The sequence below is a fragment of the Columba livia genome, chromosome 1 (genome assembly GCF_036013475.1).
Source record: "Columba livia isolate bColLiv1 breed racing homer chromosome 1, bColLiv1.pat.W.v2, whole genome shotgun sequence".
Taxonomy (NCBI): domain Eukaryota; kingdom Metazoa; phylum Chordata; class Aves; order Columbiformes; family Columbidae; genus Columba; species Columba livia.
In genome coordinates this window covers 148,083,070-148,109,068 of record NC_088602.1, presented here as the reverse complement: position 1 = coordinate 148,109,068, position 25,999 = coordinate 148,083,070, and the positions used below count along the sequence as shown (strand labels likewise).

General features: G+C 43.5%; 1 protein-coding gene across 25 annotated transcripts in view; it reads left to right on the top strand.

Annotated features, from left to right (window-relative positions):
• Nucleotides 1–25,999, top strand: part of MICAL3 (microtubule associated monooxygenase, calponin and LIM domain containing 3) — a 187,381-nt gene that overhangs the window by 11,324 nt on the left and 150,058 nt on the right. For 7 of the 25 annotated variants that reach the window (XM_065036666.1, XM_065036714.1, XM_065036695.1 and 4 more), the window contains exon 1: nucleotides 12,167–12,392. The exons of 1 other annotated variant lie outside the window; for it this stretch is intronic. The gene's annotated coding sequence lies outside the window, so the exon portion shown is untranslated. Of the gene's footprint in view, nucleotides 1–3,124; nucleotides 3,419–9,352; nucleotides 9,526–12,165; nucleotides 12,393–16,959; nucleotides 24,350–25,999 lie in introns of those variants that run through there. 17 more of the 25 variants (XM_065036758.1, XM_065036741.1, XM_065036749.1 and 14 more) reach the window with 8 other exon arrangements.

Below are 25,999 nucleotides of genomic sequence, written 5' to 3'. Positions count from 1 at the left end.
CAGGAGGAAGGGTGTCCATGAAAATCAGGTGTGGAAATATTGTGAAAAAACCCTAGCACATCCAAATCATTTGGCACAGAACATATTTTAGTGTGGTGGTAACTTTCTAATAGCCTTGAAAATTCATAGTGAGTTCATTTTACTAGCAGTGCACTGGAGAATGAGTGGAAGATTCCATTTTTCAAGCCGCCAGTGGCTAAGAGGAGGATAAATGAAAAGACCAACAAGCTCTTTCCAGCTTTGACATCTATAGTTCACGTGCACGAACTCCCCTCCCACTACAAACAATCTGCTCCCTTCCTACACACATAAACACACACTCCCTGCCTTTATAATGCTTTCAGACCACACATGCATCTCTGTCCACTTTCTGCCCGTTGCACCAGCCAGCCTCTTCCCTCAGACACACGGACATCTCCTCTGAACTAACTCCTCAATTAAAGGTATGTTTCCATTCTGGTCCACCAAGTCTGTTCTTTTTTTTTATAAGGTTTTCTTGGTGTCCTTAGTCGTGAGCTCCAGACAAAGGCTTCCTTTCTGTGAGGGAACTTCATGACCAGGAATGCGGTCTGGACACTTATGGACAAAGGAACATTCATGTTCCCGCTCCTGTTGCCTCTTAATTGTGAGGAATGATAAATGTGCTCTGGCTTTAGCCTTTCAGCTCGGTTAATGACATCTATGTCCTCCTGTGGACGTATATGGAGGGTAGCTCTCTTTTGTTTGTGGTTGAGAATGGAGTGTGCAGGCGCAGAGATTTACTCACTCCATATTGGCCTGGACCCAGCAGCCGGAATGTCATTTCCAGCCATTTAGCCTCTGAAACCTTCTGTTTGGGAAATTAGCCTGATGAGGCGACTGATGAGAAATTGGTGCTTATTAGCTGCTGTCATTTTTACACCCTCTTCCGTAAGTAATGGTACAGCAGCCCTCGTGATCCCATTAAATAGCTCCAGCTGATGCTCTGACTGTGGGAGAATAAAGCTGCAAATGGAAAAGGCTTCTTGGTGCTGCAGCCCAGGTCCAGCCATCTCCTCTCCCCTGCGTTCCTTGCTGCTTTCATACCCCCTGCTAGCCCAGCACTGTTCCTTCTCAGGACTGTCTTCTTCACGGGACAGCTTTATTTCGAATGGTTTCATGCTATCACACTCAGAGGCACCAAGTCTTTTCACTAAGCCAAGCATAAAAATGTCTAGGGGAAGGCATAGGGGGTGGGAGTCAGCAAGACAGATATATTTAATTATATGTACCGACCAGCATTCTTGCTATTTAACATTATGTGTAGTTCCGTTTCTGATCTTCTTGCGTTCTCGCTTAAGATTACTGAAGAAGCATTTCATGCTAACATGTATTTTTATAACATGACTTCTTATTTTTAGTAACCTCGTATCTGTGTGGAACCAGATGCTCACAAGTCCGGTGTACTCATCACTAATTTTGAACAAGCCACAAAGCCACCATGCCAAGGAGGTGTGGGGGGATGCTGTTAAATTCCATCATCTTTAATGTGTAGGCTCCAGACTTTCTGAGACTGGGCCTAGATGGGCTTGCCGACTTTGTAGAGATACTTCTGCACTGCCAAGCCTAGTGGCGTTGTTCTGGCCATCGCTGCACCTGGTGATGTTCTCCCAGCCCCACGTTTACAACCACCTAAGCATAGGAGAAATGGAAGTTTTTTTCTGAGTCAAATTAAATTATAATCCTTGTAGCGTGTTGGATAAAAGCTGGAAAACTCAGTCTGAGCGCGGAGGCAAAGATGAGTAAAAAGGCTTGAATTGTTATTGTTTTTAACATCTGAGAATTTTTTTTAGCCCACTCACAGTGTTTTGAATCTGGTTTAAGTCTTTTCAACCCTTCTGGCTGATACTGCTGTTCCGGGCTAGTCCCATCTCTGCTGCTTCAGATTATAGAGGGGCAAAAAGGTACTGAACCCGCTATCACAACGGGATCTTTAATATTTGGATTTTGGCATCTGGAGGCCTGTCCCTACGTATTAAGTTGTGATGAGCCACTGTCAGGGAAAGCTCAAACAACCTGGGTTAGAAGTGAAGATAGGGAAGTTAGTTAAGAAAGCAAATGTGTGGGGTTTACTTCTGTGTGTTTGTTATTTATCCGTACCACCTACATGCACACAGAGCTGTGTTTGTTACTGGCGTCCTGAGAGAGGAAATCCATTACCTTAAAAGAAGCTCTTGGCATTAGGAGAGAATAATAAGGAAAGCAACGAAGAACCGTTAGCAACATTTTGTTAAGAAGATGAGATAAATAGTCTGTTCCATAAACAAGTGGTATTATTTAACTATCCAAGGATCTTCTTTCCAAAACAAGCCTGAATTGTTCATTGTCCAGCAAAAAAATGCCTGTTTCTGCAGTCCTGGCTGCTTCTCTCACTATAGCCCAGTCTGTAGGTCTTTGCTGCTGTGGACTGTCCTGCCTTACATTATTAATAATATTTATGTCAATATTACAACAAAAATATCTTAAACAAGTAGAAAACAGCAATATTGAGACTCAGAAAGAATAACATCAGAATGTCTCAGTTGAGGGGATATGGACAAAGAAACTCTGCCTGCCCTGAGCTTCCCCGTAGCTGTAATAGGGCCTCACACACACACTTGCACTCGGTCGCGTTGGCAGAGAAACACTTGGCAGAAAAATACCCTATTGCTGTCCCAGCTGCTCATTCACCTGCTCAGAAAGACAAAATTATATCGCTTTGTCCAAGCACTTCTTCAAACACTGGTCAGCGTGTGCTGATATTCAGATGCTTACCAGAACAAGGGTTCTTATTTTCCTGTTTTCACATGACACGGTGTTTCCCAGAGGAAGCGAGAGGCTCTCTTGGGGCTATGCCAGCTCTACTATGCCATACAAACAAGATTTACAGATGCTGTAGAGCTCCAGGAGTGGAGTAACCAAAGCGGGGGGTGGGGGTGATGTGAGGGAAGTACTTTCTGTATAAAACTGCCTCTAAAAAATAAATGAGCGGAGTACTTAGGTCACAGGAATCCTCAAAGGAGGAGGTAATGCATACATTCGGTGCTCCCATTGCTGCTCCCTTACCAAGCCACAGGGGACCACTGCTCCGTTACCATGGCAACAGTGACGAATTGGCAGCCAGACCCATCGTCACACAGCCTCCCCGAGACCCTGCGAGATGCTCTTGGAAAGATGTACAGAAGGAGATTCGCACCCCAGATCCCATTTCTTTTTTACTTTGGCTTTACCTTGCGAGCCTAGAGAAAGAGAAAATTGTTTGTGCAAGCTCTCCAGGGAGAAACCTGTGCGGAGGAAGGGTATGAGTGGTGGTGAGCGGGCTGTCGTTTAGATGCCTGCCCTGGCAGACGTGGGAGAGCTATGAACACCTGTCGGGGAGGATGTGACCTGTGCGAGAAGGTCACTTACGCAGCCTTGCTCCGTGAGTACTGACCCAGCTGGCTTCTCATACCTTTTTGCTGAAAATGTTATTTATTGTTTGTTATTGACTATAATGTTCTGGGCTTTCTAATTTCTAAGGGGAGTAATTTTCTTCCATGCTAGCTCTACTGAATAAGCTTCACACAAAATCCATGAATGCGCTATTACTAGATATTTTTCTAGGCATGAAGTCCTGCAGGAGCCACAGACTTACCCATTAGCAGCAGGTTTATCGCATGAAGTTCGATTAAATCTGCAAGGCAGTGTCTGCAGTTTGCAGTGTGTGCCACCCAATCCGTACCTTAATGCATTGTTACCAGGTTGTGTGCTCTCACCAGCTGATAGGGTACTACACAAAGATCAGCTTTTTCATTTAATTCGTGATTGCAGCCTTTGTTATACACGCTAACGTATTTGTTTTTTTGAGATTAAGAATTTAAGCAGTAAGTAAACCAAATGCCGCTTGGAACAGGTGCAGAAAGAGTATTTGCCCTATGTAGGATAGGGTTACAAGCAATTTCATTCCAGTGAGCCAAACAAATGCATCAGATAAACTACTGATTAAAAGGATGATTATATTGGCAAAGATCCACCACACTCCACCGTAGCACATGGATATCATAGTCAAGTGTACAGACAGATAGTAGTCAAACACACAAAAGCCATGGGTGAGATAAATCTAGCATGGCTAACAATAGGTATCTATAAATGTAATTGTGCTACAGAATGGTATGATAATCAGTTTTAAATTCTCAACTGAAAAATATTAATTAAGTCTAGAGATCCTTGAGAAGAACATGGTGCTTTGTAAAAAATGCATTGCAAAAAAAGTATAAGGAGAAAGAAATCAGAGGGATCTTGTACACCACAGATCTGAAATCTTGATCAGCCTGCAGCCTGCTCACATGAAAGCTAAGGGGATTTTTTTTTCTCCAGATGAATTTGGTGCTTGTTCCTTTCCTTGGCCAGACGGCAGCACTGGGGCATCTCTGTCTGTAATCTCATTAAGACTATTAGGCTATGATTGTGCTTGTGCTCTGTTGCTGGTGCAGATTTAGGCAGACAAATGATCCTTGGAGCATGGATGGCTCTCACAGTTGAGAGGAGATGGGCTACATTCTTTCTCACGAGGTCTGAAAATCTTACAACCTCAACTTCGGAAAGGCACTGTTTGCAATCCAGCCGGAAAGGCAAATAGGGACAGGTCTGCTCAGTCCAGGCACACAAGGGCAATTTATGAACATCGCTTCTGTTTGTGGTAATGGGAGTCACATGTGTAAGTGCTCTGCACAATGAGGGCAGAATACACTCCCTCCAGTGTGTACGTAATATAAAGCTGTGCCTGTGCGAGTGTTGGCGTGAGAGGCTGGGCTACAACAGAAGAAAAACTGAAATCTGAAATGAATTATTTGTTCATTTTTCCACCCCCAGAACAAGTACAGTGTTCTGCTTTGTCCAGTCTATTATAACTAAGACAAGCATGGTAGCTTTTGCTTTTTTGGACTCTTTGACCAGGCTTAAAAATATTTTGATATAGAGAATGTTTCTGGAGTCAGATACAACTTGTTTTCATTCAATTTCATCCCATTATTCTTCATTACAATTCCTTAGGACGCCATGAATACCCATTCTTCCCTTTTTTGCCTTCTTGCATCACTCAGATATTAGCAGATAGTTCTGTTCCTCTGCACCAGTGGAGTTTAAGTACTACTGGATGTGAGTGGATTTCCAGCCCCCTGTGTGACCTCTGCACATGTGGACCTCTTGCACACAAAGCCATACCGGTTTATGTCACTGGCGCATGAGCCCCGGGAAGCGGTCTTTGCTGAATGAGTGCCAGTGTACCACACAGTTCATAAATATGTAAAAGTAATGGGCCCTATCCCAACAAGCTTAGATTCAGAAATGTTTTGCAGATGTTCTGGCTGTGGGGGAGGAAAACAGGAGATGAATAAATACAATACTGCAATAACAAATACTTTGTTGATGAAATTGATGAAATTAGAATGACAAACACACCCTTATCAGGACTTTGGCCTATCCATAAAACAACATCAACATGTTTTATTAATAGTAGTTCCACATTCTCAGGCTCAATAAAGTGACTTCATTGATTTACCTTCCCCTTTTTATCAATACTTCTGTAAACAGTGATGAATTTGAATGGGACATAGATAGAGTCTTTTTTATAGCTTGTCAAAGGACAAATCTAATAGTACTAATCCAGGTTCTCAACCAGGGCCACCTTTTGCTTGGTTAAAGGAGTAAAAAGTTATTGCTTTACAAACAAGTACACAAAACATAGCTCATGCTCACTCCTAATCCAAACTCCAAATAGTAAACATGCCCTTCAGACCTTAATGCGTGATACGTGGAGAAGACCAGTCTCAGGGGACCCCTACACAGGCAGCTCTTGTGTAGAATTTGTATAGCCCAAATGAGGTGAAGAACCAATGATGCATCTCAGTGATGACCTTGCAGGACTTTTTCTCTATTACATTTCACCAAGGTATTTTTAAATCTGTTCCTTTAGTCCTTGGGGACTAGCTGAGCACAAGAAAATGCTGTACATCACATAGCATGGCAACAGTCTAGCAGTGTTTCAGCTGGGTATGGTCTTCTTGCATATCTATATTTTGCTTATTGAAATGCATCTGTCTTACTGCTTTAGATGATCTTGCACCTCTTTACACACCCGACCTGTTGTTGTTCTTAGAGGAAGCGTGAAGTCAGACTCAGCTGGGCTACTCTTCCTGGCCCTTACCATACTATACAAGCTTGGGAGGGAGTTTTCTGCCCTTGTGTAGCCTTTGTTTTGGTTTACCTCTACTTAAAACAATTACAGTAGAGTGAAGTGAAAGTTGTGTACTTCTCATTAGCTTCTTGTATGTCCACAGTCCTGAGTTGTAGCAGCAAACCCAGCCACAATTTTACATTTTACTGCATGGAAAATCCGTGAGTAGTGGAATTATCTACAGTGTGTATGCACAGACACAGAGAGTCTCTTATTCCTATAATGCTTCCAAATGCTTAGTATACACTGACCTCTCACCAGATTTGCATGTACCCCTAGAGAAACTTTCCCTGTTAGCTCCTATCTGAAAGCTTCTTGTTTTAGCCTGAAGGGTCAGAAACATTCTTCTACATGATCAAAGTTTACTGGATCTGATGGGCCAGCTTTTTATTTCCCCATTGAACTGAAGAAGTTTTTACCTAGAGAAGTTTCTACTTTTTCTTAGTGAGACAATAGGTAGTTTTTTCTAGTTAGTCTCGTATTTGTTTTCTTGTAATAAAACACCGCCAGCAATTTATTTGGAACTCAGCTCCCACCCCTGCACACAACATCACTCCAGATTAGTGAGTGTGTGTACGTTCAGGGGTGGCAGAAGGAGGTTAAATAGCATCATTTTATAAATATGACAGTTATTCAAATGCTTATGCAGTGAATAACCACTTGCACCAGACAAATGCTGGGTGGTTGATGACTTCTGCTTTGTGTTTCAAACACAATTTGAACATCTGTGTTACTGCTTAGAGAGACAGCTCTTCATGTTTTCTCCAGACCTGGACAACCCCTCCTGTTAACAGTTGCAGGTGATGCAGAAGACAGCAAATTTTAAGACTTCTGTAGACTAGACTCTCTCTGCTGTCCCTCAGTTTCTTCCGGAAACATTTCTTTCTTTTTGGAAGTGTTCAGATGCTGATTTGTTTACAGATTACTTTTACATTAAAAAAGAAATCTGCTCTAGCTATCTGAATAGATGTAACCATGAGAAAATTAGACTGTAACCCATCAAGGAGATCCCCAATTAAATTGTCCCCAGCAGGTAGCAATTTAAATGTGGTGCCTTTTAAGAGAAACACTTGCATACAGGAGAGAAGAGTTCTGGTTAATGGAGAGCATGTCAGATGGTTCAGTGGCACTTTGATTTCCTGTTGTGGCCTTGACTTTTAGAAATACTGCCACGTATGTGGAAAGCAAAATAAATCCTCTGGCACTGTAAACATCATACTAAGACATAAAGAGGAGCGATGTTTGCAGAGCACACCAAGCTCTCCTTCTGTTCTACATCATACTGGTAAGGCCTCCACTGGGAACATGCCGTGTGCTGTTCTGGCACAGGGAAATTCGGGAGAGACATGGACTAAAGTGAGAGCCACCAAGGGTGGACATTGAAAGTCACCAGAGGTCTCACAACGTAACCTGGGAGGACAGGCAAGAAGAAATGGAGTTTTAGGTCTGGGGGATGTAATAAGAAGTGACATGATAGATCTTTATGCATCTACAAGGCTGTTGCAGGAGTGAGAGGAGCAAATATTTTCTTTGTCTGTGATGGGTAGGATGAGAAGTAGATGTAAATTATGGTAAAAGAGATCCAGGTTAATCATTAGCTAAAACCTAAAGGCAAGAAGAGTGAATCACAAGAAAAAAACATCTAGCCTGGATAGACCGTGGTGTCTGCAGCACTGAGGAGGTCTTTAAGGGGTAAAACAGATGGGACAGAGATGCTTTCACAGGGATGGAGTTAGGTGACCTCTCTGTATCCCTTCTAGCCCTGTAATTTGGTGACTGCCTCCTCTTTTGAAAATCCACTTGCTGTGTTTTTACTTGCCAATTCCAGATGTGGGGACTCTGCTCTGGGACAGAATGCTTTCTGTGGAATTTGCTGTTCTTGTTTTTTAAAGAGATTAGAAATTCCCACAGGAGTGGTCATGCACCTGGCAAGTTCTGAGCCTTGGAAGGTCGTCAGAAGAGAATTCAAGATTCCTTGGCCATTTTTACTGTGAAAATAGCTTTGATATCAGAGAGATACCAAAAACTTTCTTGGATTTTCTTCTGCAATTTGTCTTCCTTGCTATACTCCTTGTCTAACTGGGAGCAGCACCTGGCCCTTATGAACTTTCAACCACTTATCTTAGAAACAGAGTATGTAAAAACTCAGGCCTTATTTTTGTATATTGATTTTTCAAAAGGGGAAACTGTGCCATAATCTGACTGTATTTTGAGTAGCAGCACCTTACCTCCTTTTAAGAGGTGGATCCTGAACTACGATGTTTTTCCCTGGGTTGGCTTAGGACTGCTGCCTCAATGGCTGCTCTGCTCACAAGTGTTCATTTCTGGAGCACCAGGCACCCAGTTTTACTGTGCTACCAGGCACATGTTCATAGGGAATCACCCCTTGACTGGGGCAAGGTGACTGTTATCTAGCCCAGTACAAACCAGCAGTCCTGTAAAGTCTTCAGGGAAGATAGGGCGATGGGCTTCCCTTGCACATCACCAGCCTGAAACTAGGTTGCAACGCAGGATTTCAGCTTCTTAGCTTGCACTTACAAAGTAGCCCATTTTGTACTGATGTTGCAGTCCCTTGTTTTTGTGTATGTGCTTTATTAGGCTGAAATTCTGTACAGTACTGCCTTCCACCCCCCTCCCACTCTGAACACCATGTGCATGCAACAATAAGAGATATGCCAAGGAAGCATAGTGCTTTGTTTTTGCTTTAGTTCTACTTGTTTAAACCCTTCGTCTTATAGAGCATTGTGAAAACATCTTGGGGACTCTAACAGCATCATGATGGAAATAACCCTGTCACATGACTAAGCCTCTCTGGTGCTGGATTCCAAAATATCCAGCCAAGACATACAAGTCTTGCTGTGGATGCCATAGACGGTCTCATGCTAGAGTGCAGATGGCTCCTCAGTTCCCTAATGGGAATTGTTCAGGTCCTTATTAGCATTTTATGAAGATTACTGTTAAACTGACAGCCCTGATGGTTGAGAGGCAGGGTGCTCGCTTAGTAAGCAGTGCACACACTGCATGCACTGGGCCCTTTGAGGGCATTGTAAAATGTCTCCTGTATCACCGTGTGTAAACCTGCTCCTGCATCTGCTTTCATTTTTCAATAATCTAATGCATCCTCAACCCGCATCTTCATAGGGGAGGACGCCTTGATATTTTGACTATCAACAGGTGACACAAGCTGCTGCCTCCCTTGCAATGAACTACTGCATCAGTGGCCTTCACTGACGTCATATGTGGAAATACCCACTATCAGGAGCTCCTCCCATCCTGTGGTACTTGTACGTGCACGACTTTGTGCCTCTGCTCAGGTAAGGACGGGTGGCTGTGCCAGATTTTCCAACACATGAGCTGAATCAGCAGGCTGCAGCTCTCAGGCGAGTGCAACCAGTAGCTCTAATTTCTGCGCTCATGGAAACTCCATCAGTACACAGGGTGGGCTGAGCCAAGTTTAGATCAGCTAAAGGCTTCCCTCCATCTGTTCTCAGGCAGGGATATAGATAGAGATTTGGGAATTGTGCACTTCTGGCTGATATTTGTCACACCACATTGTAGTAAGGATTTCCTCCGCAGTATCATGAGCTCGTTTTATGCATCTCTTATGAATGGTGTCTTTTTCTTTTCTCTTTCTCTTTTCTTTTTTTTTTAATCAGGTGTTATTGCAGTACCTGACTGCTTTTCATGCCAAGATCTCTAATAGAGTATGGAGATCAAAACTTCTCTTAAGTTAGAGTTGGAAGACTGTGGCTTTGGTAGGATGCAGGGACTGTGTGGCTCTGGATGCAAAAGGTGTCTGAATTATCTCTCCTGGAGATGCCTATTTTAAGGAAAACTGGTGCACTTTCATATGACCATTGCTATTATCATATTATCCTGGGGTTGTACTTGTTTCCTAATCCCTGGGTCATTCACAGTGCTTCTGTATTGTTTTGCATTCCTGCTCTACTCAGGTGCACACTGACTGGTTCTCTTGGCCAAAGAATTCAAGGGTGTAGTCAGCGGATCATGGCAAAGACAATATATATGTGCACACTGCTTATACACACTAAAGTCTAGAGATGATAGGAGTGAAATATTTATATATAAACACTATACAAGCATGTGTATGTATATGGTGAACTGAGTGCTCTTCCTGCTAGTTCAGATGCAGAACACTCCACCAGTAACCAGTAACTTCTAAGAGCATTTTTAAAAGTAATCAGATGAGCATACACATATATATATAAGCCTGCATACACATATATTTATATATGTGTATATACATATTTACATATAGTTAGCTTGGAGGAGACTGAGGGGTTGCCTTATTAATGTTTACAAATATATAAAGGGTGAGTGTCACAAGGATGGAGCCAGGCTCTTCTTGGTGACAACCAATGGTAGGACAAGGGGTAATGTGTTCAAACTGGAACACAGGAGGTTCCACTTAAATTTGAGAAGAAACTTCTTCATGGTGAGGGTGACAGAGCACTGGGACGGGCTGCCCAGGGGGTTGTGGAGTCTCCTTCTCTGGAGACATTCAAAACCTGTCTGGACGCATTCCTGTGTAACCTCATCTAGGTGTTCCTGCTACGGTGGGGGGGATTGAACTAGGTGATCTTTTGAGGTCCCTTCCAATCCCTAACATTCTGTGATATACTCAAGATTTATATATTCTTCTCAGTGCTTTCTTGAAGAACAGGAGCTTGTAATTTCCTTGTCCATCCAGTACCTTTGCTATTATCTCAGCATAACCTGAGGGATTAGTCAATATTTGGGTCTTCCAAGTTGATTCAATTATCTGGAGACAAGGATAATGGGAACAGGCATTTATCTGATGTAATTTTGTTTATTGCACAGAGACACAGGCAATGAGCTATTTTCCCCAGCACAGCAGGATCCAAACAGGAGGAGTTGCTATGACCACAGCTCCAAGCTTCTCCCCAACCAACCCCAAACCAAAAATATATTTAGCCCATTCTCATGACGATTTTACAAGCGTCCCTCCAGCCATTTTTAGATCTGATTTGCCAGCTCTCTCCTGCCGATTTCTTACATGCCATGTCTCCTGCTCTCGGCTTCATCAGCATTTCACACTCACATGCCAAGTGCATGTGGAAACGTTCCAAGCATGCACCTCACCTCGTGCCAGGAGCCTCGCTGACAGGCAGCGCTTTGTGTGGTGGTGCCTATTGTTCCAGCTGCCCGCCCTGCCAAGAGGACCCTCATTGTTCTTGCCTCATCTGGAAGAGCTACAGTGGCTTTGCCCGGGGGAGTGGGGGGGGGAGAGGGGGCAGTTTTTTGCAGTGTTCTAGGCTGCAGCAGGTTTACTTGCACGGGAAATACTCGCTTCCCCCTCGAGGAGGTGGGTAACAGCGGGGGGGCCCGCTCGCCTGCGCAAGCGTGACAGAAGCAGGCACGGAGAGAAGGCCCGGGGCGACGCCCGCCCCTCAAGCGCCTTGACTGGGGCGCGTCTCAACGGCCCTCCGCGCGCCCGGGTAACGGGCCTCACCCCCGCCGCCCCGGCGCGCGCGGCCGCGCACGCGAAGGCTAACCCCGCCCGGGGCGCTTTAAACGGCTGCCGCTTGGCCCCGCCCCTTTTTTGATCTCCGCTCCTCCAGTCGCGTTTGGCGCGCGCCCTGACTCCGCCCCCACCCCTCCAGGACGGCCAATCCCTGTGCAATTCGAGCGGTAGGAGCGTACCATTGCCAGAGAGCGGGGGAGGATCTGAGAACTTGAAGGCGCTGCGTGGGGAGAATCGAGGGTCCCTTTATTGTTTGCCGCCGCGTGTGGTGCGTTTCCTTTGCTGTCGCTCTCCTTCCCTTCTCCTCCTGCAGGACACCGTGGGTCTGGGCGGCTGGAGCCTCCGCTTCCCGCCGCTCTCCCCTCGACCCGTGTATCACTTTCAGCTAACGGGTGGGTGGGGTGGGGTGGGCTCGCTCGCCCGCGCGCGCTCCTCCTCCCGCCTCTCCAACCGCTCCGCGCGCGGGGCGGGGCCGATCCCTGAGGCGGCGGCAGCTGCCAAGGTGTGCGCGCGCCTCCGCTTCACCCGCCCCCTCCCGCGGCGGGCAGGGTCGGGCCGTGCCGCGCCGCTCCGCGCCGGAAGCCTGACGGGCGCAGCGCGGCGCCCCCCGCCGCAGAGGCACCTCGGGCCGCGCCAGCCCCGCGACCGCCGCACCTAGCGCAGCATGAAGCGAAGGCAAGTGTGGCGGTGGGGGTCTCTCCGCTGCCGCCGCCGCCCCCGCGGGGAGGGGAGGAGGGCGGGCTCCCGCGCGGCGCCGTGCGGCAGGTGCGGTGGCCGCTGCCCGGCCGCGCGGGCGGGGGAAGACGTCTCCCGCGGAGGCGGCGGAGGATCCGCTTCATCCCTTGGCATCGCCCCGGGAGCGGCCTGGCGCGGCGCCGCGGGCGCTGGCAGCAGCGCGGGGGTCTCTGCGCGGCAGCGGGCCGGGGCGGGGGCCGTGCGCGTCCGCAGGGAGCGGCTGGGGCCGGCACAGGGTGGCAGGGCACGGCCGCGAAACCCGATCCCCGAGGCGGCCCGCGGCTGGTCCTTGCCGGCTCCCTGACCCGATTACACGGCTCGGCGCCGGGGAGGAACGAGGCGGTGGCGGCCGCGCGTCCTCCCCGGGGAACCCCGGGCGCTCCCTCGCCGGAGGGGGGTGGTTCAGCGAAAGGCACCTGCGTCCCCTCGTCCCGGGCTGGGGAAAGAGGAGGTGGTGGCGGCTGTGCCAGGTGGGCGCAGGTCACCTGCGGGAGGGCGGCGGGGACGTCCCTGTAGCATGGTCTGGCGGCAGCACTGTGCCCCGCCGGGCGCCCCGGTGCTGCCGTGCGGCTCCTTCTCGTCGGCCCCATCGCTGGTGGCTGCTGTGTAGGTCGCCTCACACCGCAGGGAGACTTGGCAGTGATGACTGTCACAGTGTCATAAAATGCTCCTAGTGCTTCCATCCCCAGGTAGTTTGTGACACCCCCGCCAGAGAAATTGCGTAGACCGGTTTTATTTTATATAGACTTGTGATTGCCTTGCAGACCTAAGCCTTTAGCCTTTTAATTGTTATCCTAGATACATTCAGTACAAGGGATGTCCAGCTTTCTACTCCTTTTATCTCTGTTCTGACTTTCTTTGTTATGATACAGACTTAATCTCTGCAGGCTGTTGTCCAAGGTGTGTTTAGGGTGTTAGAATACTTAGCAAGTATAACTGCTTCTAAACATAGGGTTCCTTCTCTTATTATAATAAAAACCTGCTTATGCATTCACTGTAACAACTTCATTCTGTATTCCAAAGAAGTAATCTCTTACCTCATGCAGTCACCCATTTAAGGTTAGTGCAGTGGAGCAACTGACAATAACTTCCCTTGAGATGGATGAATACTTTTCAAGCGTGGCACTACAAAAATTGCCACTTCCTTTGCTGATTCTGTTGTACTTTGAAAAAATGACAAAATAAAGAATCTTCGGAAAAATCTCTTTGGATTTTAGACTTAAGTCTTAAAAATTGGGTTCTTCATTATTCTGCACTTCAAATGGGTTGTGTCAGTACTCCTGTAGGGGGTGGGGGAAGCTGAGCAAATAAATGACCTCTCGCTGCACAATCTGAATATTCAGAAACTGACTATCCATTAGTTAGCCCATTTTAGTTACAAACTTTGAAAGCTACAAGTTAACTGAGCTTGAGAAAAAATGCAGTAAACAAGACTTTCTGTGTATGAGTAAGAACTTACTTGAAATAGACTTATTTTCCCAGTAGTTCTGCTAGTACCTCTTTCTGCCTTTCTTTTAGAGAATGTGCTTATTCTACCTATTTTTCACTGTCACATTTTCAGCACTTGTGTTTGAGTTGGTTGTACTGCAGGGATGTGTTTGGTAAAAATAACTTGCTGCATGGGAATTAACTTATTTAATCATGGGAATATTTCTACTGGTCCAAGATTCTGTGAAAGCTTACTTGCACAAAATTAGATTTAGAGTTAGATTGAAGTTGGCAGTTTCCCTTTAAACCTGCCAGAAGTCCACTACACATTCATCTGCAGCTGAAAATGAAAAAGTCATACTACAGTTAAGAAAACAGTTATTTTTGTACTTAGATTACAGCTTGCTAAAGTACTTCTGTCCAAGAACACAGATATAACTAGATATACTCGACTTGTGTTCATTCATATCTTAGAGTACAGTTGGAAGGTACACCTTATAGCTAATTGGTGAGGTTGGAAATGCTTTAATTCTTAAATTAATTGATGGGGAAGTCCTCTTAAATGTTAGAGGACAACCATAAAGTTTTTTAACAGTTATTTTTAAGTATTTGTGCAGAGGAAGTAACTAATAGTTATGCTGATTATGAATTACCTGTACCTAAATTTCAATTTTCAATAAATTTGAATACAAATCGTGTTCCTGACTAATCCTGTGTCCTAAGAAATGATCTATAAATAGTATGTGACTGTATATTCCCTGTGTAAACCTAAACACAGCTGGTTGAGGTCAGGATGACATTTTATTCTAAGCTTTATCATATCTCTCAATTTCAAATATCCTGCAAACATGCCTCACATGAGAAATCTTAGTTATTTTTCAGGTGCAGGTCTCCTTTGATAAAGAGTACAGCACTGTTACTTTACCATCTTTTCCATGAGAGATCTTGAGGTACTGTTGTACATGTGGTAATGCAGAGCTGATGACATGTTGCTGTTGGAGAAAGCAGAGGCTGAATTGGTCCTTAGTTGGGTGTGTTCCTCTCATGTTTCAGGATTTCAAAATGACTACTCAGTCACTTAAGTGATCTGTGAATGATTTACATTTGTTTTTGTTATTGTTTTTTCTCCTTTGCAAACACAAGGGCTGGCTTGCCAATGTAACCTTAAGAACAGTATTCAAGGTAGGTCTAGGTAAAGAAAGAGGGAGAACTGTCGATGCTGCTGCTGTCTGTCTTAGGTAGAGACAGAAGTCTTCCACTCTCTTTTGCCTGTCACAGGAAATTGCCTGTGAGACCAACAGCAGGGCCTGCTCGTGGACTTTGTTTGGTGTTACGGCTTTGGTGCTGTTACTGTAGAGAAGGCTCAGGCTGCAGTGGTAATGCATTGGCCAAAACTTGTTTCTTCCACGCAGCTTCCAGCTCTGATGTTTTAAGAATCTGTTCTCTGCCAGTTGTTCTACATCTTAACAACCTGGGGTGGAAAAATCCTTTCACTTGAGGTTCAGGCTAGGGCTACACTAAAATCTTCCATCGGTGTGACTATCTCTCAGGGGTGTGATCTGTTGTATGTGAAGTCCTTGCAGAGATTCAGTTATAAGCACATGTGTTATTAGGGCTTGTCTTTACACTGTTGTTAATATATGGGTGTGAAATGAAGCTTTGCCAATGTACTATACAACTGTTCTAACACTGCTGAGGTATTCCTGGTGCGGATGTGATCTGAGAGGGTTTTTCTGGATGAGTCCTTTTGCTGTATTAGATATTTCTAATGATAATCTCATCTTTCCATTAAAAAGGGGAGGAGGGGGAAGTTCCTGTTGGTAAATCCAGGAAGTAGCTTTTTACATGAGCTTCATCAGGTGAGGCTTCCTTTCTTTTTCTTAGATCTTCCAGCAGCACTGGAACCTAGAACTGACCTTGGCTTTGCAAACTCACAGGGTGTAACTGGGATATCAGCTATGAAGATGCTGTTCATAATTTGACAAGTGGAAATAAAGCAGCAATGATACTGATCCAGTGCTCATGCTGCTATTTGGAAATGATGTGATAAGATACAAGCGGTAGCCACTGTTTGTTTACTAGGAGGGGAGTGCAAAAACAGTGGAGACACAGCAAGAGGTAAGCTCGTGTAGGAATGCCACCCTTTCCTTTCTTTTTCTCCCCCTTCCTCCCCCACCAGAATAACATCTTATGTTGTAATTGCACAAGGGAGAGGGAGGAAGGGAAAAGTGCATCTGGGAGAAGCCGAGAACGTACACTCTGAGGAATGAGATCTGCACATAGATGAGGCTTGTGAATGGTATGAAAACACTTGGTTTCCATCTGAGTGTTTAAAACATGCAGTCACCAAATTATTTGTTTTCTGTTCCTGCAGTCTCCTCCTAATTTTTAGGTAGTTGGAATAGGTAGTTGATAGGGCTCTAATGGAATTTGGTTTCTTTGTGTGAACAGTAAAATGAAATGGATCATAGTTCTTCTCATTCACCTACATGTATTGCATCTTGATTTGAAAAGGCACTGTGATGCTCATGTGTATGGAGTGGCTCGTGATATAAATTCAGTGCTTGGATATGGGAAGCAATTTAAGGAAAAAAAAGTTGCTCACCTGTGTGGGCAACCTCTCTTCTGACACCCTTTCCCCCCAACTTTTAAAGTTTAATCAAGCAGCAATTATTTGGCTTGGTAGCAAGAGGAAATTGAAGGATGTTTTTCTTTCTTTTCTGAGGCATTGAAATTGGCTCAAATCAAAAGTATTCAGTGGGACTAGGAAAGGAAATGCAAGTTCTTGCTCTTTGTAGACAGAAGTAAATTAACAATAGAATTATTTCAGTTTCAGGAAAGAGGAACCTATTTCATCCCACAATTCCCAAGGAAAGTTCATAACTTTTCTGCTAAAGATGTACAGTAGCAGCCCAGCTTCTTGCTGAAGACAGAAACCTGATTGTTCCAATAGAGATCAACTGTTCTGCAACTATTGTTTTTGCAGTGGACAATATGAGAAACTGCATTTCACTTTTGAGGAGCACTGAAGAAAGCTGTGGAAATTGTGAGGAAAACCTTTTTGCTACATTCCTGTCTTTCTCAGCCTGTCATCTCTGCCTTCTCCCCAGATCTTTATCTGGGTTACATGTTAACCTTTTTCATTCTTTCTCTACAATGTCTTTGAGATATGATCTTTTGTGTCTAGCCACATGGTTAAAATTAGCCTAAGCTGCACTCACTTTGTGTCTGTATTCCTTTTTGACACTCAACTGTTCAAAACAATGACCATTTTTACTGAAAGGTTTGTGGGTTTTTTTTTTTGTCTGCTATTAAGCAGACAAAGGAATTATTTTAGCCAATAATTCCTATGTGAGGTCCTATGACTACAGATATAAGCTAATTTTCTTCTTGGTCCTTTTGACTGTCATCTACAGTGGCATACTGTGCATAATTTGACATGTAGTTCCACCTGTTAATGCTGCTAACTTTTAGGCATTCACTAAAGCCTTGTTGTGGTCCTTCTTTATCTTGTTCATCCTGAAAGAGGAGTGGCACATGGATGCTTTTCACACATCATGAAAAAGAGTCCCATAAACATCTATGGAGTTACCTCATCTTCTGCCTTCGGATAACTTTTAAATGCACTCTCCTGCCACAAGCTGACTGAACCAGAACAGCATGGCAGTGGACTGACTAGGCCACTGCTTATGTTTCTGAGTGTTTTTGCCTTTTTGCTGTGCTTCCTTCCTTCTTTGGATCCACTTGTCCAGCAATCATTTCATTCTTTGAGTTGGAGTCTCTGTGTGCAAGAAGTCTGTTTTCTTGTTCTGCTCTTATGCAATGTATTACATACTGGAATTCTGGTTTAGACTGGCGATCTCAAACATTATTGTAGGAGAAAAACCTAGGGTAAAATCTTGCAGTTTTCTGTGCTGTTTCCAACATCAGTCCAGGAATATTTGTCTTACAGTATGGGTCTTGCCATGTTTGCCTGTATTAGGATTCCAGTTGTACAGTTAAATTAAAATCTGGGAAATAACCCACTTATTGCATCATCTTCCTCTTTGGCCAGCGGGAAAATTGTTCTGTATTGCTGCTTTCTGCCCTGCTGTTTGGAAATAATTCCTCTGAATCTGCAGTGCTTTGAAGTGAGGCAAGGCTTACTGAGAGTTGATGTAGTGATGTGTGGTATGATGAAGAGGACATTTCAATGCATTGAAGACTTTTAATAAATCTCTTCCTTTCAAGCTTTATGTAGTTCTATCCTTTATCGTCATGGTTACAAGATGCTTTGGAATGAACTTTGAGTAGCATGTCTGAGGAAGTCTTAGGTTATAATCTTCTGTTCTTCTAAGTATCTTTTGAACTCAAGTGACTTAATAGATAGCATAACTTCTATAGTGACCTCCCTTTAAATTATTAAGATCTCTTTACCCTGACTCTGTGGGGAGACTTCTTACTGGAAGTTAAAGTGTAGACAGAACAGCAGCATTTTTGTGGGATCATATCTTGTTATCTCTGCCATGCAAGTAAAAATGCTTGTGGCCATTTGAGTCCTATCTAACATTTCTATCTTTTTATGGCCTTGGTGGAACTGCCTTGGTTTAATGGGACGGTTGGGAGGCCCTTCTTGCCCTTCTCTTAGTCTTTCTAAATATGCTATATAAACTAACACAGCTGTTAAAAAGGTCTTCTCTTGTCAGGTCCTGTGAAAAGGACGGTATAAACTCTCCTGAATTTTTGTGAGATACTGCAGCTTGTGCCAATTTGCACCATTTAACACTTGCTCATCTTTTTTCAGGGTTCATTAAAGAAATTAGTCTAAAGGCAACAAGAAACTAAATTTGGCTCTAACCCAATTGAAGAGCACAAAACCAATTGATATCCATCCAGTGATATGCATGTAATAGAGTACTCTGGATCTTGTGGTGGGAAGTGTCCTCTAAACACTTGCAACATCATGGTTATATGCCTGAAGAAACAAAGAGGACGACAGATTTTTTTTCTCATCTCAGTTGTGTGGTGATCTGCACAGAAATGAGGGATAGAGGTGGGTGTTTGCCTAGGAGTCTTGCTTTAAGCAGTCACATTCAATAATGTTTCAGTAATCTCATTTTTTTTGTACGAGAAAGTTATTTCTTTAGTCTGTGTACATTGTGTATGGTATTCCATCTGCTGTAAACAGAATTCTGCTCAGTTTGAGTAAGAAAAGCCAGATTAGATGAAGAAATAGTGAACAGTTCTGGGGAACGTGATGTGCTTTTGCTGATTCACTTAGCCACACTAAAGCAATAATTAAGTGAGGCTCCCATTCAGAATTCTGTAGAGCTGTGCCTCTTTTTCCATTGATTGTAAAGAAAGACTGGTTTGGAATTAGCCTTAGTGTATAGTTTCCTTGGTGAGCCTGGAAAGACCGGTGCCTTGCACCTGGTATTTCAAGTTTCTTCTAGATCAGGGGTGTCAAACTCATTTTCACCAGAGGCCTTCAAAGGGCCGAATGTAATTTTAGGACTGTATAAACGTAGGAGTAGCTACATTTTGAAGGCAACAGCAAGGCTGATGTGGCCCCTGGTGAAAATGAGTTTGACACCTCTGTTCTACATTTTGTGTCATTTGTCTTGCTGCTTATAAACAGAATCTAAACATACTGTGGACTTTCCAGGGAGAGTAGGACTGCTTACACATCCAAGAAAGACAGGAAGAGGCTGGGTGTTGGTGATACCTGGTTTGCTTCCAGTGCTTCTGAAAGAGAGAAGTTTGTACAAATGAAAATGGAAGAGTTATCCAGAAGGTGACAGCATCAGTAGCAGATCTTCTCTAATAATTCTACAAATTGATGGTATACAATGTTCCCTCAGAGAGAAAAGACAGATGGGCTGCAGCTGAGCACATCATTATACCTTATACTTCTCTTGTCGCTTTTGCATTACATATAATGCCTGTTGTGTTACAAATGCCTTAACTCTGCTGTGCCAAATATCGTATTAAAATGTAGTAAAAAATTCCACACTCTTAAGATTTTTTTTTCTTAAATAAGGCAGGTAAGAGTGGAACGAAGCAGATGTATTTTTCCTGTTGATGTTTAGAATTGCAAATGACGGGAAGTTTTGAGTTCAGCATATTGAGTATTATTTGACAGTGAGTCTACTTCAGGATGGGAACCAACCTTTAAATCATTGAGTCAACACTTCTGAAGCTTCAAAATATGAACTCTGTGGGCTTATGAGGAGGTACATATCTTTGAGAGGTGTATATTTGTGTCATCTGGAAGCCTTTGTCTTAGAATAACCAATTTGCATTCAGTGCAAATGTCTCTGGCACATCCTCCGTCATCTGTAGCTCCACTCAACTTGGTCACACTTCATGACATTGAGTGGACTTGCTTCTGAACTGTCCCTTGGGCACCTCTCTGCACTCTTGTTCTGGTTTCCCTGGGCTCATATCCTACCCAGACAGTAAATGATGGGGCTTACTTAAGTCAGAAGAGGGATAAGGTGGCCAGCTTGTCTGCTGATATAATCCTTCATACAGTCATGGTCATGAATGTATTCACAGTGTGGTTCATGAGGGGAGGGAGGAGTCTCCTAATTCATGTTCCCTCTGGGACAGGAGGGAGATCTTTGTTGATGGTGTGCTGCATGTACAACATGTAGCCCGTCTCTCATCTCCTACAGGGTTCCTCATTTGTTTTTTCACTGTATTTTTACCTCCCGTCTCCTTGTACCCTTCCTACCCAATGCCTCCCCAAGATGTAGAACCTTCTGATCACAGTGAGACTGGACTTCAGTAGCACTGGGAAGGGAGTCTGGCATCCCAGCATCAGTGTACTGTGTTTCTGGTATCTTATCCTTGCATCTCATGGCATAGTGCCACTGGAAAACTGGCTTTTTGTGTGCCTTCAGAGAGCAGAGTGCACTATTCATGTTCTGTAAGCAGTGTTCCTTCTGGTTTTCTCCTCCTACGTGTTTTCCTTCCTTAAATCCACTGCCCTCTTTTTCTGCTTCATGTTCCCCATAGGCTTTTTTTTTCCCCTTATAGCTGTTCACTATCTTACCCTTCTTTGGTGCATGGAGGAGAAGCTACTGTATTTTGTTTAGCAATAAGCCTGTTCTTAACAGGGGGAGCCAATAGGAACATAGAATGTGCATCCAGGACATGTCTTGTGGACTGGATTAGCTGTGCAGTTTGTTGTATTGCTCTCTTGGAGGGGAATCAGTTATGTTAATTGAGAAATGGTATAGTCTGAACTATGAGTTAAATTACTTGGAGAGTGTCACTTGAGATGTTTGCTTCCTCTGTAGAATTCTTCTGCTAATGTGCCCTTTTGTGGACGATTGTCTAGATGTCTCATCAGTCTGGAGAGGCTTGTTTTTTAGTGCTGTGTGCTCTCTGGAGAGTTTATTTTTAAATAGTTACTGAAGCAACAGTCTTCTAAAATGCTGCAGTGTTATGATAGAAGGAATTAAAATGTTTAGTAATCCTCTAAAAGGGTTGATTGAAATAAATATATTTGTCTGTTCTATTCTCTAAGGCTAGCTGAGAGTGTTGGTGAAACTTCTAGAAGATTACTTGTTTACTTCATAATTTTTTTCCTCAAAACATCTCTAGTTTAAATCACGGGCATTCCCAAACTGAAATATTGTCAAAAATTAATGTTTTATTTCAGGAACTGCTGTGCACTATCCATCATTCTCTGCTATAAAAAGATGACTTATTTTCACCTGTGATGAATTCTGCCATCTTAAGATGGGCTACATCTTCAGATAGTCATCTTGTAACTGTAGTTCGCAAGGAGCAGTAAGGTGCTATTATGCAAGCGCAATCATTTTTCTCAATGAGAAACATTTTGTAAGTGTTCCTTCTTTCTGACAAAAGCCTGTGGACTTTACCGTTTACCCTATACCACAAAATTTCAAAGAAAATGTTCTTCAAGAGGTCAGATTTCCTTATTGCATTTTACTCCTGCAGCACTGGAGGGCTTCTATTTTGTCTTTTTTTTCTTACTCTAAAGTCTTCAGATGGGTTGTGTCAGTGCAACAGTTACACTTAACTAAAGTATTTGAAATCATATCATGTCACTGATAAATCAGATGATTAATCAAATTTTGTGAAATGTCACCTCCAAATATAAGTGATTGTCTTTTTCCAGGTTCTAATTCCTTTGCTGCTCTATTCCCATACTCTTCAGCTATCACAAAAGGCCCTTTGTTGTTCATTTGACTGTTAAACTACACGTATTTTATGCTTCATCGAACTCTCAGTGAGCTCAGGGTTTATAATATCAAAAGTCTAGAGCTCCAAGGGTGAGAGAAGCTAACAGGTTTCATAAAACTATAGGCATCAACTGGGATACAGGAAAACACCCCAGGCAGTCAAGGCTTTTTTGATGGCAGATGACAATGGTGGGCGAATTCTCTAGTACGCGTTCATGCAAACCATGATGATAACTTACAGGCATGATGCTTTCTCACTGTCAGCATCTGCTGGTGAATTCAGCTATGGGGCATAGTACTTTTGTTCTAGACTTTTAAGGAAGCAGGGAATTTCAGAAACATGAAATACAACAAAGCTGAAAGGGATGGTAGTGAAAAGAGAGGAAAGGCCAAGGTGCCTGAGAAGGTTCAAGATCCATAGGTTTGACTTGACCTAGCAGGTCAGTGCTTGCTGCACACTAGGTGGTCTCAGTTTTTCCTTTTCCTGGTGGTATCACAACAGAGGTGGATCTTGAAGGCAAGACTCTGAAATCGCCTGGAAGTAAAGTGCTGTAAGATGAACACAATAAATCAAGAGGAGTGTTAATTTCTTCTGTTGGATTTGAGGATGAATTGCCTTACAATGCTGTGCTAATGATGGCAATTCAGGAAATGATTCACAGAAGTGGGTAGCTGATCCTAGTCTTTCTAACAGCTGTCTTGGTTTAAGTTCGATTGACTTATTTACTAGAATTGTGCTGCATTTGCTATGATTGCAATTGCAAATACTCAGTTTTAATTCCTATGATTCTATGAAATGGAGTGCTCTGACACCTGACAGAAGAATGGGAGCAGCCTTCAGCCTGCCTACAAAGTCAGACACTTGGGCTTGTATTTAGAAAAGTTTCTTTATAGTGGTATGGGCTGGAAGGTGTCTTCAGTGCTGTAAATTAAATACTAGGCCATGTAACACAATCATGACATTTAGTGTTCAGTTACACCGTGCATTGCACAATTTCAGTGGAGTGTGCTGCTTGCTTCATCATGTAAGCTCCAATATGGAAGCAATATCCTTAAAAAGTATTGGAATCTGAAAGCAAGTAGATTCTGTGGTCCTGTTCTCAAATACTGTAATGACTTAAAAATATTTTAATACTATATATTTTTCAGTTATGAAAAAATAGATTATCCTGTTTTCCCTAGTAAAAATGCAAAATATATTAGTGTTCCCATTTGATGGGATAGCTCCTGCTGTGCAAAATCAAGTTGCTGTGACATATCAGAGTTTATGCCACTGTTATGCACAGCAAATTGATGCAGTGTCTATGGAGTTTCAGTTATGACAGCACAATCTTTAGGTGGCAATAACAAGGTCATGGGTGTGAGATTAACTTGCATACAGTAGTCCTTGTTGTGGAAAGGAATGTTTGGCATGCATTAACTTTTTATAAGCTTATAATATTCAGGTACTGCAGAAAAATTATCCTTTGTGTGAAGGTCTTAAAAAAGGTAGAGTTATGAACTCTAGCCACCCCCTTCAACTCTGGGTTCAGAGAGGCCTTTCTTTAGAGGTGAAGGGGGGTGCAAAACATGGCAGGCTGCCCAGGCTTTTGGTAAGTGTGTTCTAATTTGTCACAATTTGCTGGAGCACCGAAACTGAGCAGCAGCCCATGGCTGGAGAGTGTCCTAACCTCTAGGATTTAGTTGTATCTTAGAATGGTGATGGGAGGCTAGTGGTGGAAATGAGCTGTGACCTTCCTGCTCTCCTAGGCAAGGTCCTGACCACAAGGAGTTAAAACTTAGAGAGGAATGAACTGAGGTCAGCAGCACAAATAGTCTGTTCAGTAAATAATTTTCTTTGTATAGTGACTCCATTCTTTCGCTCATTATTTGCTCCACTTATTCTTTTCCCTTCCTACACACACACACACACACACACACACGCACACACACACAGAGACACACGAGTTTTCTGCCTTTATTATTCTCTCTTGCCCTAGTTATCACTTTCCGATGGCCAGTTGTCACTGTGACCCACCCTCTGGCTAAGGGAACTGTAGACGATAGGTTTACTGTGAAAGAACCACCCTCGGTCTGGGATGGACACCTGTGTTCAGCTCAGAAGATGCAAGGCTGTTTTCCAGCTGCTCCTGCGACTCTGCTTGCTCTGAGCACTGCAGTGGCTATACAGAATGCAGCGCGCAGGAGGGAGAACGCTGCTCAGCCAAACACAGACAAATTGAGAGCTTTTGCCCACCTTTTCCCTGGCTTTGGCAGCAGGCTGTGAGCTCTTGGGTGAGTGAACATCTGGTACGTGGCATGTGTTGTTTTAAGGTTGGAGGAGAAATCTATTAAATAGCTGTGCTGTTACTGAGAATTTGGGTGAATGTAGGATGAAGCATTGGTTAATGCTGGAGTCTGTAAAACATAACAGGTTTTTATGCTAGTACTTGGACGTGATGCCGTGAAAAGAGAAAAAGGTTTTAAGAGTCTTGTATCTGAGGATCCACAGAAACCAGCTAGAGGAGAAAGTACGATTTTGGAGGTTGAGTGACCTTGAATGTCTGCTTTGGTGCACCAATCTATGTGTGACTGCTATTTAGGAAAATATTTTCTAGCAGGCCCTTTTGTTAGGGGGGGAGCAGTTTAAATGCCCTGGAATATGTTCAGAGATCCATTTTGATTTTTCAATGAATGTGTAATAGCTACTTCTTGTAGCTCTTTGTATGTGATCTTGTAAGTACTCCTGTCCTCAGGCTTGTGAAAGATGTGCCGAGTCTTTCTGTGGGTATTAAATTGACTTTAAAAAGCCCCACAAACAGAGTGAAATAGATGCTTAGCAGGCGTTTTATAGCATGGCCACTATTGAGAAGATAGCCCATGTATAATAATAAATATATACTTTTGGGTTGGGGGTGCCTTTGGTTCTGCACCTCTTAGTGATCTACAGTCTGATAATCCTTGCCTGCTGTCAGAGTGCAGCCTCTGTGTTCCTTCCCTTCCCCTTAGGGCACTGTTGTCTGCTTCATTCTTCTGCAATTTTTATGCTTGCCATTGTGTTTTCTTAAATAAAAAGGCAACTCTAGAAACAAACAAACAAAATTCCTTTCTTGCTTGACTTGTGCTTTTCACTTACAAAAATGATTTTCCTTTCCCTGCTATGGCAGCGTTATTAAAACCAGGACTTTCTCAGCTAAGCTGTGTTACTGCAGAGCCAATGGGGTAAAGTGAATATAGTGCTTGTTATGAATGTTGTGTTTTTCCCCTTGGTTTAAATGTTGATAGTAGTGAAGTCACAGATCTGAAGATTCTAAATCAAGACAAGTGTTCATTGTTCTCTAAACAGACTTTAGATACAGCTTTCCTACACTACATTGTTCGGTGAAGTGCATTCCTTTTCAGTAAATAGACTTTAAGGCTTTCAGGTTTTTCAGATCTGAAACAACAGAAGCAATCTTTAGAGCTAAATACAAGAGGAAAACAATTACAAAGGGGGAATTTTCAGGAGTGTCTTGGGTAGTGCCCCTACCTCCAGCTGCTGTTTTTTTTTTTATCCTGGGGTGCTGTATCCTCTTCTCCTCTTGCCACACAGCACAGCTGTCTGGGAGTGCATGAAGAGTCTGATCAGAACACTGATCTGGGTTTAAAAGTAGCCTTGCTGGAATAAAAGATAGTTAACCTGGTCAGGCTTACTATGAAGTCCCATAGCTGTTGTAATGGCATTACTAGTCAGGTGGTGATGATTTCGTGAAGATAGTGCTACTGTCAGTGCTGCTTGGGTTATGGGGGATGTGCACAGTGGATGACTGAGAAAAGTTGTTGTTTGATGGTCTTGTATTTGGGAGGACATACTTGATACCTGTGGAGAAGAGGAAGTGTTTTCAAGAGAAGTGTTGAAACGATATAGCTGCTGTGAAAGAAAGGCAACAGATGCAGGTTAATAAA